At 48.7% G+C, this 12126-nt stretch overlaps 1 long non-coding RNA gene across 1 annotated transcript in view; it reads right to left on the bottom strand.

Moving 5' to 3' along the window:
- LOC118357266 overlaps positions 1 to 11649 on the bottom strand; it is a 32413-nt gene extending 20764 nt beyond the window's left edge. The window contains exon 1 of the long non-coding RNA XR_004820251.1: positions 11520 to 11649. This is a non-coding gene — a long non-coding RNA (uncharacterized LOC118357266). The remainder of the gene's footprint in view (positions 1 to 11519) is intronic.
- Positions 11650 to 12126: the final 477 nt, after the last annotated feature.

Here is a 12126-nt window from a genome sequence, read left to right as displayed (position 1 = left end):
GGCCTGAGTTGGTGTGAGATTTTACAAAGATTTAGGTAAGGTAAGAGAACTTTCTGTTAAACTATGTCATGGCTTGAGGTAGAATTAAATAATGTGGTTAATTCCATGTCCATTTGGAGCTCATTTATGTTTACATCTTTCTTCTATTTTTGCCTGCTTTCTGCAGCTTCTGTATGCACATACAGATGGTTACATTCTCATACTGGGCACCCAGAGAAGGTCACATGCTTTACATCCATGGCAATTAGTTCCCTTTTTAAAATGGAAAATGTCATTAAGTTCTTGAATAATTCAAGAGTAGAGGTCACAATACAGTGTCCCTTTTGGGGGTCTTTATGGTGCAAATGGCAAAACAAGCCGATCCTATCAGTAAGAGTAGATCTAAGGTTTACAATGTAGCTCTATTTAGTGTGACAGGAAAATTAAATTACAGGAGGCACTCATTCATTGTCACCCGTTAACAGGCTTGGGAAAATTGTGGATCCCTGGGGGCAAATCACTGACAACGTTGGAGGCAAATAAAAATATTTCATTTTACTTGGCTGCTCTTTCCTTTGCTTGGTTTTGAAAATAACAAACATAAACAGCCCCCCACAACTCTCCTTGGAAATAGGATCCTGAATCTCCAAAACAGGACCACAATTTATGGGTAGGTTTAAAACTCTGGGGAACATGGGTTGTTTACTCAGCCATAGTTGAGCTAGTCTTGATCCAGGGGTTCCTGGAAAGGAAATAAAGTGGCAAGTTTCAAATAAAAATTGGCATCCACTACTCCCCACCTCGCCCCTATCAGGGTTCCTGGGACTGGACTTAACTGCGTTTCTGGAACAAGGTCTGCCCCTCAAATCTACAAGGATTGAGGAGGAAGCCCAGAGGGAGGACGGAGTGCCGCGGGGGCCACCAGTTGTCTCCCCTCCCCAGGGGACAAAAAGTCAGACGGCCCTTGGCCATCCCCGGCCTGATCACGCTTGGGTGTTCCAACTGCGGGGCGCATTGAACATCCTTAGGGTCACCGAATGAGAGGAAAGTTTTTCCAAGGCCTCACCAGCACATCCTAGTTGTTGCTGGCATCCCCAGCCTCCCCACAGTCCCAATTAACGGGGCTGGGCTTGGCTGCCTGGGTCCTGCTCCCACCCCAGCTGGGTCCCGCTGCCACCCTTGACTCCAGGCCAGGTCCACGCAGAGCGCCGCCGGCGGTTCCACCTGCACGTCCTGCCACGCTACGCGGGCCCTGTGGGCTCTCTCCGAACGTGGCCGCCCTTGGCACCTGCTGGAGAGTGGCGGGAGCGCTGGTTTCCTCCCAGGCTACAGGGAGATGGGGGAGGGGCGGGAGAGGAATAAAATTTGCAGGCAACTTGGGGTGGGATTGGCCCCATCTGGTGGGTTGGCCACATAGGGTTTGTTCCCTGCGCTTTAGAACTTGGAAAAAGGCAAGAATGACCCACCCCCGTCTCCCCACCCCGCCGCCTATTGCTTCTTAGATCTCTCTCTTTCTCTTCTAAAAAAATAGATTTTTGACACTTCTCCTTTTCTGCCTCCTCCACCAAGACCCTGGGAAGTCCTGCGTTAACGAAGTGAGCACACAGAGGGGGCGAAGCAAAGAGCCACGTTTCCCTGTTGCAGGCTTCCCAGACGTGGGAAAGCGTGCCCGAAGCGGGAGGAGGTTTCCGGGGCTTGGCCGGCTGCTCCGCGGACCTAGTGGCCTGGCCGCCCGCGCGGCGCTGACCCGGGGGTGCAGCAGGGGCCCCCAGCACCGCCGCTCGCTACCCTCCCGGACCCGCGCCAGGAGCGTGCGGCTTGTTTGGCTTCCGCCGAGCAGCGGCACAGGGTTCCCGCGTCACTCGCTCATTTCGGAATTGAGGAAAGCGGGTGCCGCTCGGTTTCTGAAACACGCCCGATTTTAGTAACACTAAGTAAAAGGAGACAATTAATTTTTAAGAAGAAGTTCTATTCCAACGTGATCTTGATGCCTAGGACGAACGATTGATACCTGAACCTCAATGCATTTCTAGGAGAATTAAAGAATAAATTTCATATGGCGGGGGCGTGGGGGGGGACGGAGGGAGCAATTTAGGGTTTTTCATTTTCTAAACGCTTCAATTTAAGCAAACACTTGGGAGCTCCAGGCCGCTGTAATTCCAAAGACAATTTTCCCGGTTTTAATTTGATTTGCATTTTTCAACTTTGATAATATTCAATTTCATGGCTGAATACACATGTAAACACTGTTAGGTCGTGTTTTTTCGCCCCTTCCACCAAACAGAATGTCGCTTGTTTCAGAGAGCCGTGGTAGGTTACACTCTGCGTCTCAATATCTGCGAGCTTCTCCTGAATTATTTTTCAAAACTTAGCATGGCTTTTCCTGGGCTCCAGAGATGGCGAACTATTACAAAATATCTAAGCTACTCCCCAGGTGTGCAGGGATCTGCACAAACATTGCACAAAGGAAAGAGGTAAATAGAACAAATTCCTCTTTTACATAGAATCTATTCCATTTTTACCCGGAGACATTTAAAAATATATTTTATTCACGGTCTTAATCCAAAAATGAGCAATCTATTTGCTACCCACAGAAATATTTTCAGTATAAATTTCATAGCTAGAAAGACAAACCTTGAGAAATACAAAGAAATCGTCTTTGAAAAGAGAGATTTAATTAGCATCACCGAGCTATTTTATTAAGCATAAAATTTAGAGACAAATATGAAGTGAAATTGGGCAATTAGCTTTAGTCATAGACAAGCTGGTATTTAACAAAATAGCACTATCAATAACAATGAAGCTAGAATGCTGTGAGCTGCCTGTGAACAGCTACGCCCAAGACCCAAGACCTAACACAAGTGGTCACGTCACTCTGTTATTCTTCCGTTTCTTCACGACACAGCATAGACTGTACATGGTGCAGAGAAATAGTTGAGCCTCATCAAATATGCAGATGGCTTGGCGCATAATAAATACATCAAAACCCCAAGTGCATTTTATTCTCCTTCACAAAACTGTACTAGGAAAAGGGAAGGGGTTCAAAGAAATGGCATACGTAATTGCTTTGTATCTTATATAATAAAATAGCAATTATTTGCAAAAACTATCCCTCATTAAAAAAATATTTGCTTAATGTGCTTAATGTGGAACACTCGATACTGTGAAATATACCTTTATCTGAAGTCCTAAGAATTTACACACTACAATATCTGTTTTCGTTTTTTTATTATTATTTTTCTAAAATTGGAGAGCTCATGGACAAGGTTAGAGACTTAAAAATAATAAAAGGTATTAGAGTTTTGGCATTTTGGGAAGATTAGAACCAGGAATTAGATCTGCAAGCCTTTTAAAAAAGCTTTCTGCTCGAGGCTGGCTGATATTGAAGAACTGTATGTGAAGCTGAAGTGATCTAATTTGAAATGATTTTTTCATGTGAAAGGCATTTAAACAAACAAAAAAGAATTCCATTTGAAATAGGACCGATTTGGAAGAGAAAGTTCCTTAATTTTGAAAAACACACTTATTGCAAGCTATATCTAACACCTTCAGGGAAACTGGGCTTTATTTATCATTTGATTCCTTTTTCTAAGAATTATTGAATTTTAAATGATCATTGTTTAGGATTTGCACTAATCTTTTATATTGTGATGACTGACAATTATGTCTATTTATTTTACACAAATAGATGGCAGAGTGCGCATGTTCAACACAATCACTTCAGAGCAAACCTGTTCCAACAGATAGAGCTAAATGAAGGGGACCTAATTAAAACAAATGGTCTATTCAGAGAATTGCAAATTGTGGACAATAGGAAGCATCTTTCTCTTTTGCTACTAGTAAATGAGGAACAAAAGGGGATCTTGCTAAGAACCTTAAAAGTTTGATCATCAGAGTGAGTTTGCCAATTTAATTTGCCTTCCCCCCCACCCAAGAGATCTGCGTCCAGGACCCTGCTGCCCAGTGCAGCATTGCAGACAGGGAATCAGCCCCTCACCCCCAACTTTGTTCAGCTGGGTCTAAGCTGCAACAAGCTTATCAAAGACATCCCGGATCTCAGGCAGCACAGGGGTGGGGGAAGGGAAGCCAAGGAGGAATAGCCCAAGCAAGTCCCTGGCAAATATTTTAGCCAGGTGGGGACTTTCAGAGGGGGCAGCATAAAGGACCCAAAGGCACAACCCTTTCTCAAGAGCTTTCCCTACAGATTTAGGAATTTGGGAGGCTATGTCCTTTGGGAGAGATGTGAGTTCTTGGAGGAAGGTGTAGCCCTACCACCCTGAAAGACCCAGACACTGGGGGTGGGGAGGGAAGTTAGCTGAGGGTGTTTGTTATAAAGGGACAGTGGTCTGACTATCCCTTCCTGATTAACAGGAGTCTGATGGAGGGGAGGAGTGTATGTGGCCTCTGTGTGTGGGAGTATGCGTGCGCGCGCACGCGACTGTGTATGAGACAGAGAGAGAAAGAGAGAGGGATTCAGCTGAATGTAAGGAAGAAATCCCGCAGTTACTTTTAGTTGTTTACTGAGCAAGGACAAAATCTAAACAGCGCTTTTCACAATCAATGAAGGGATCGCCTTGGGTTCCAGAGTTGAGCTGCCTAAATGAGTCTGGCATTCTGATAACTGCAGGTTAACACCTGAGATCAGCTCCTTCCCACTGCTCGATGCTGGCAAGAGATAGGGAAGCATCTTGTTCACAAGCTCTGGGAAGGGAGAGGCGAGAGGGGGATTTAATTGTTTGGCTGGGTGAATCGAAATGTCCTTTTAAAACAAAGAAATCAAGAGAGATTGGCCTTTAATTGGCAAACTGTTGGTGGGAGGGAAGTGGTCATTAAAAGGAGGGTGGGCAAATTATAGATTGGATGTCTGCCCCCTGCTTGCCCCCATAAACAACCAGAAGATTGCATTCGCCCCTTTCCGTCAGTCTTTAGGAGGCTCCGCGCTCAACCTGACTGGGTGACTGTCACTCTGGATGCATTCTCCCCACCTCAACCTAATACCGAAAGTATCCAGTTTGGAGTGGAAATATGGTTTAATCTAGAACTGCATGCACTTCCAAGAGTCGTTTATTCCCATGCCCTAGACATCATTGTGTGTGGTACTAGCCTTAGAATCCAGTTGCCCAGAGCTTCCCCACAAATCCCAAAATGGAAGATGCTAAGTCTGCAGGAAACCCCACACCATTAAAAACCCTGGAAACCCAGAGAACTCATCTTCCATTAAGCTGAAAAGGAAAAAGGAGGCCTCCACTCCAAGCCCGTTTTCAGGAGGGCCCTCCTCATTCCACACTGGATCCCCAGGGCCTAGCTCAAGCAGGTGTCAGCCACCGGTTCCTGCACACCCATGGGCCCACGGGCAGCTGCGACGTGAACACTCTCTTCTCTCAGATGGCAGGTCTACTGAATGCTGGGCCACATCCTATCCTCCCTCTGTGACGGAAGCAGGCCAGTCCTCCTGGGCCAATATCCTATTCAGGGGCAAACCTCTGAGGCCGGTGTTTATCCCGATCTGCATTTGTATATATGTGAAGGGGAGGCAAGCTGTGGGGGCTGGGGCCTTGCTGTTCTTGCAGCTGGGGCAGGGGAGAGGGCAGTGCTGAAGCCCAGCTGTGGGTGGTGCGTGCATTCCAGCTGTGCTGTCACCTGTGCGGTCAGGCCACCAGGTGTGGGTCAGGGGGAGGTCAGAGGCAAGAGTCTCTCAGAACATTCCTGGCCCCTGCTCCAGAATCCCCAGTAAGGAATATCACTGGCAGCTACATCTTAAGAAATAACTTGGCTATGTGCATTGTTTAAGCCCATGTCAGGTCACTGTTTCTGCCCCTGACCTTGTTTTCTCTTCCTTGGCATGTTCTCTTTCTATTCACACCATGTAAGAGCCACCTAGCTGCCGATTCCTTTCCTGTCTCCTTCCCTCCAGCATTAGCCAGTCAGAGCCCCTACAGCTTCCATGGGGTGCAGTCCTGATTGAACCTCTCTGGCCAACTTTGAGAAACCGTGGTCACATAGGAATACTGGGTTGCTCTGAAAGAGAAAATAAGAATCTAGCCTGATCCCAGATATAATGCATCCTAATCTTTTGTAGGACAGCAGGTGGGGTCTCTGCCATCCTAGCAAGGAGGACCCACGCCTCATTCTTCTGGAGAGCTTCCTGTTTCTTTCCAGCTTTCTCCTAACATTTCAGCCTTCCTCTCTACCAACAGCAGCTCACTGTATTCTGAAGAAAGCAGTTTTCCTACTACGTTGGAATCAGAGAAGTCTGTGCCCAGGGTCAGAGGAGGCCACTAGAAGTTGAAAGAACATACAGTTGCAAGACTTGAGTTCAATGCTGAGCTCTGAAATAGGAACAGGTTCCCTAACTTCTCTCTGCCCCAGGTCCATTACCCATAAATTCTGGCATCTACCGGTGGGGCCTGGGGAAGCTTAAATGAGGTCATGTTCATGAAGCCACCTTGCACTGTGTCTGGCACGGGGGGACCCTACTCATTGGTGGCCGAAGTGAATACAATTGTGATAAAGAAAAGTGAGGGAGGGATGTGTGGTGGGTGGCAGGAGCTGAGAAACACCAAGAAGGTAGGACAAAGGGCACAAGTTTTGCCAAGAAGTTGACTCGCTTTTCTGCAGAGGGTGAATTTTCTCAGCTAATAAGCAGTTGAAGTTACAACTCCTTTCTGTGTGTGAACGGCTCAGTTTAACATAATTCAGAGTTGCAGGCTAAATGAAAAATATATAATGGATTGGTCTTTTTCATTTTAAATTTCTTAGATAGGGTTTTAGAAGACAAAGCAAGTAGAGAGCTTGAGCAGAGGGTTGTATGTTTTTACCAAGGAGTCCACATGTTGACACCTGATTTCTTTGCTAAAGATGCCTCTGGCTTCCATACAGAACTCCCTATGACCCAGGTTCTGCCCTGGCTGACACATCACCCTATTCCTTCACGGAAAATGACGTATAATCATTCTCTGCCCTTTCCAGTTCTCCAGCCACCCATGTCATGCCTTAACTCCTCTCAAGCCTTCTCCTCCAAACACTTCTCAGTATTATGTGTCCATTTCCGAGTAATGTGCTTTTAACAACCATGTCTTCAAATTAGCAGTGTGTGTTCTTTTTTAAGTGAGCAAAAAATTTCCAATAAAATTCATTATATAAATATGTCTGCATTGTGAGGAAAAAAGGGATAATGAATTGAGATCATCTTTCTAATGAAATAACAAGTCAAAATTCACACGCACACAGTCCTGTTTTGATTTGCTGGGGTCATTACCAACCCTGGTCCAAAAACATCCCTGCTTATTCTTGAACCCTGTGGTTTTATTCTTTTCAGATGAATGAAACAATAGAAAAGCTGATTTACCTATGCAGGAAGTCTAGTTCTCAACCACTGAAGCAAGCAGAAGCAGAATCCTTTCTTCAAGGAGAACTGAACCACAGCAAACAATTTCTCACTCTGAAGTTCTAATGGCAAGAAATACTCCAGGATTTCTTCCTCACACATGTTGGTGATGCTGAAATTTTCCCTCTCAGTTAATTTGATACGTTAAAGTTAAATAAATATGATATCGCGGCATGTTGTCCTGACATCAGAGGGAATGTTACTGCCTCTAATTAGCTTCAAGAAGGGAGTAAACCCAAAGCCCTTACTCCAATGAGAACGTGAGACCTCTAGTTTTGCATGAATGAAAACAACTTAATTTGTGTTGCTTCTTTTAGCAATTCAGCTATCAGTTGTGTTATCTGACAATAAAATACCCCCCCTCCTTTGGTGGGTGGGGGCGGAGAGATAAGAAAAGGAGGAGGAAAAGAAGGAGGAGGAGGAGAAGAGGAAGAAGAAGGAGGAGGAGGAAGGGGAGGAGGAAGATGAGGAGGAGGAGGAGAAGAAGAGGAAGAGGAAGAGGAAGGAGGAGGAGGAAGGGGAGGAGGAAGATGAGGAGGAGGAGGAGGGGAAGAAGAGGAAGGGGAAGAGGAAGAGGAAGAAGGGAGAAATGTAAAGAGTAAGTCCTCAAAGCATTTTAATGGGAACCTGGTGAGGAGGATGGGGGCATGTGTGACCAGTTCACGTCTTGCTGGCAGTGAGCTCAGAGCTCTGAGGAACAGCCACTGATGTGAAAAATAAGAAAACTATTGGGAGGATGTGCTTGTAAAACACCCTTGTTCTACCTGGGCAGGAGAGGGACTCTGGTGGCCGCTTCTTCTGCAGGGGATACAAAGAATCTGGAATGAGCCCCATGGGTGCAGGGGCTGAGGGGAGGGGAGAATAAGAATCACCTCCAATCTGGCAATAGGGACCACGATGGAATGACAGCTTGTAAAATAAGCCTCCATCAGTCTCCCAGGAGACAGCCGGCCTCAACTTGGGTGTTCCCCGCTTGTTAGCCTCAATCATAATTGGTCTCTCCTCCCATCCCACGTTGTTGGTTTTCTGTGTGTGGCTTTTGGTGTGAGCGTGTTAGGTCATCAACAAATACAATGGCGGGAGGGGGTGAGGGGGGACACACATGATTGTTTTAAAGAAGAAAGGAGAAAAAGGATAAGAGAGTGGGCAGGAAGGCTGTGAACAGAATGGGGAAGATGCCCCAGGATTTAGGCTTCTGAGGCAACCCCTGGAGAGCTCCAGGGTAGGGCGCTCCCTGGGAGTTTTGTCAAAGGGAGAAGAAGCCCCCTGGAGGTGGGGACCCCGCAGAGCTCCATTGGGGATGAGCATCTATTCTGTGCAATTTTTGTTGGCTTGTCTCTAGAGGTGCCTGCAACGTCCTGCCCATACCTGGTGAATCTCATCAAAAAAGAGTTTTTCAAAAGCTCCCAATTGTTATGGCATGCCATAGAAGGGATGTGAGTCTGAAGCTGAAGGCCTAAGGCTCAGCCCGGGGCCCTCTGGGGGCAAGCAGGCACACAAGCATGTTCCAGTGACCCTTTCTCCATCCATTTCTTTTTAAAGTTTCTCCCACTCTCCTCATGATGTTTTTTTTTCTCCATCCCTCATGTTTTCTTTTCTCCTCTTCTCAGAGGAAAACCAGTCCTGGGGGTAGAGGGTATGAGAAACTTGTGATCTGAACTCTGTAAAGCTGAGAGCGGCACAGATACAGCACATTGGTTTTGCTCAAAGGGTAAAGCCTGTAAGGCTCTGAGAGCCTCAGATATTCACAGATATTGCTTTAAGAAGAACTTTTGAGGGGGAGGAGGAAGCAGCAGAAATGTAAGGAAAATCAAGTCACAAACGTTGGAAGTTTTTTCTTGTGTTTGTGTTTTTGTTTTAATTTCATTCCATCGCCTCTTGGCTTGCCATGGTGCTGTGGCCAAGGCTGGTCTCCACAGTGTCCCTAGCCCAGCAAAGGCATTTGGGGTCTCAAATCTTGCTCTTCTGATACAGCAGGGACAGCAAATTGGGGTTGGAGTCTCTAAGGTGTGTGTGGGTGTCCTGGGGCCTCTTTTGTGGGTCAGGACTTGGTGCCTACAAGTCTGTGGCCATTGGTGGGCACCGACTGCCCTGCAATGTCCAGGCCCATGGTGGGTAGGGGACTCTGAGAATATTCCCTGTCCTATCGCCTCTGGCAGGGTGACGGTTCACAGACAGAAAAGGCCCTGCCGCTTCCTCTGGACGGTTCTGGTTTATACATTTATACATTCCGTTAAGACTTGTCTCCGCGCACCCCGCCTTCAGAGCCAGCGGTACCTCCAGGCCCGGACGCTTAGGAGAATGCGCTGCCCCTGAGAAAACCAGTCACCCGGAGGTACCTCCAGGTACCTTCTTGAACAAACACCTGCCCTATGCCCTATTAAGCCTCATCTGTCGCTTCTCCCCGCCCCACCCCCACGTTAAAAGGCCCCCAAAGCACTGAGGACCTGCTTTTCTTTATAAAGCCGGGAGAAGGCAGGCGATAAAGATCAGGCGTTTAAATTGGCCATTTGGAAGATTACATCTCTTCAGCGACGGTCTTTCTTTCAAAACTCGCACTGAATTGAGGGCCGCTGCTACTCCGCACCCGGCTCTCAAAGGCCGGGCACCTTTTCATTCGGCCGTGAGTGGGCTGGGCTGGGTGACCGGGCGCCATCAAAGGCCCGAGGGAAGGCCGTGGGGCGACACTCGTCTAATGACAAGTAATTGACGGATCCGAGGCCGCGCATTACCAGAGGAACGGGGAGGCATTAATTATTCAAAAACGATTAGCCTAGTTGTATGTCCTGCAGGCGTTCCATCTTGTTTAGGGAAGACAACCAGCCACGAGCAGGAACCGTGGCTTTGGAGCGCGGCGGGTTCTCTCCCCAGCCCGCCAAGGGTGAGGGGGACAAAGGTGAGCGGCCCGGGGCGCCAGGGAAGGCGGGGAGGGGGACCCGTGCTCTCCACACAGAAGTACCCACATAACTGACCCTGACAATCACAGGGACCTATTTCTGCCCTTTTGTGTTCGGGATCTGGTGATTCTGGGGCAGACGGGAAGAGCGCTTGTCTCCCTGCTTGGCGAAATACCTAGAAGTCTGCGCGGGCTTCAAACAAGGCCGGATGTCTAGCCCTTTAAAACAAACACCCTAGAGGAAATGCAAATTTCAGGCGACATCTGGTAGACCCCAGAGGAAAGACACCTTTTCAGTATCCTATACCCTGTCCTGGAAACCCGGAGTTCCTGCAGTTTCAACTGGTAGCTTTGGAACTTCTAGCTTTCCGAGCCGGCGTCTTTCCGCCGGCGCAGAAAGATGCGATTGGTTCTGTTCTGCCCTCCAAACTCCCGTCCTCCCGCACCGCAGCGCGCCCCTGCGCCGGGCCAGCTTCTGGGAAAATGAGGATAAAAGGCCTAGTGGCTTATTTCTGTCTCCGCCTGCCCCCCACCCGGGGTCCCGCTTGTAACACCCGAGGCTCCCGAACCTGTCTGCAGCGGTGCGCGCCTGTGCGTAAAGGGCACCCGCCGCTTCTTGCAGCGAGAACGAAAGTTTACTCCTTTCTTGGGAAGGCCTTGTCCCTCCCCTGATGGCCTCATGGCGTCGACCCCCACTACTGCCCGATTTAGGGATTTGGGGCAAAAGCCTAGACCAGACTAGAACCCGTACGCGCAGGGATTGGGGGGACGGCTTCGCCACTCTCGGGCCTCTGCCCCCGCAGCCACCCGGTACCAGCACGCCGTTTTCCGCGGCACCCACCCCAGACTCTGAGGACAAGGGCGTTTCCCCCACCCCCACCCTTTCACTGTCCTTAGGAAACGCGAGGCCGTCGGATCGAATCTCCAGCCCAGAGGCGCTGCAGGAACCTGGCTTCCCGTAGCTTCGGGGCCCCACCAAACTATGCTCAGAATCCAGACTGAGTCTGTTTGCAACTCTTCGCTCCCTTATCCACCCACACCGTGCATTCGCAGAAATCCCCGAAAAAAAGGCCACCTCCCAAACTCCAAGTTTCTTCACTGACTTAGCTTCTCCACTCCCTACCTTCCAACCCCTCGCGTTGGAGCCCTTCGAACGGAAAGGGACTGGCTGGGGGAGGGGAGGCGCGCTGACCGGAATGGGGGGCGGACGCTGCCCAGGGGACCTGGTTATGGCCCCAGAGTGGGCGCGCTCCCTACCTGCGGTGCGGCGGGCGGGCGGCAGAGCGTCCAGCGCGCGGAGGGAGGCGGCCGACTGCTCAGAGCCGAGGCATCTCCGCATTTATTTGAGCTCAAACCGAGCGACTGTTGACTTTAGCACACAAAGCAAAGATTTCACTGCCCGCTAGTTTAAAAATGAATATTTTACCAAGATATCGATCAGCGTTATAAAATTCAGTTAAGTACAATGGGATCCTAGCAAAAAAAAAAAAAAAAAGAATAATAAAGGAGGGGGAGGCAATATAATATCTGTGTAAATTTGCTGAAGTGTGACGTGGCATGGAAAGTTTACCCTCCTGGAATTCGGATCTAGAATGTTTTTTTCGGTTGTTTACTGACTTTGTTTATTCACAGATCAGGGTTGCTTAAACCGACGCGCGGACGGCGCGGGGGAAAAGGAAGAAAAAGAGAGAGAGGGAGGAAAAAAGAAACGCCGCACCCTACAATACTTAAGAGTTGGGGAAAGCGGGCGGAGGACGATCTGTGAGCTAGGGAGCTTGGAGCCCGGCTGGGGGAGGGGGCTGAGGCGGGCGGGGGGGGGGCGGTGTGTGTGAAAGACACAAGAAGCGCAGAAAAGCCTCCGAAA

The sequence above is a fragment of the Zalophus californianus genome, chromosome 8 (genome assembly GCF_009762305.2).
Source record: "Zalophus californianus isolate mZalCal1 chromosome 8, mZalCal1.pri.v2, whole genome shotgun sequence".
Lineage (NCBI taxonomy): Eukaryota > Metazoa > Chordata > Mammalia > Carnivora > Otariidae > Zalophus > Zalophus californianus.
This window is presented reverse-complemented; position numbering and strand designations above follow the sequence as displayed.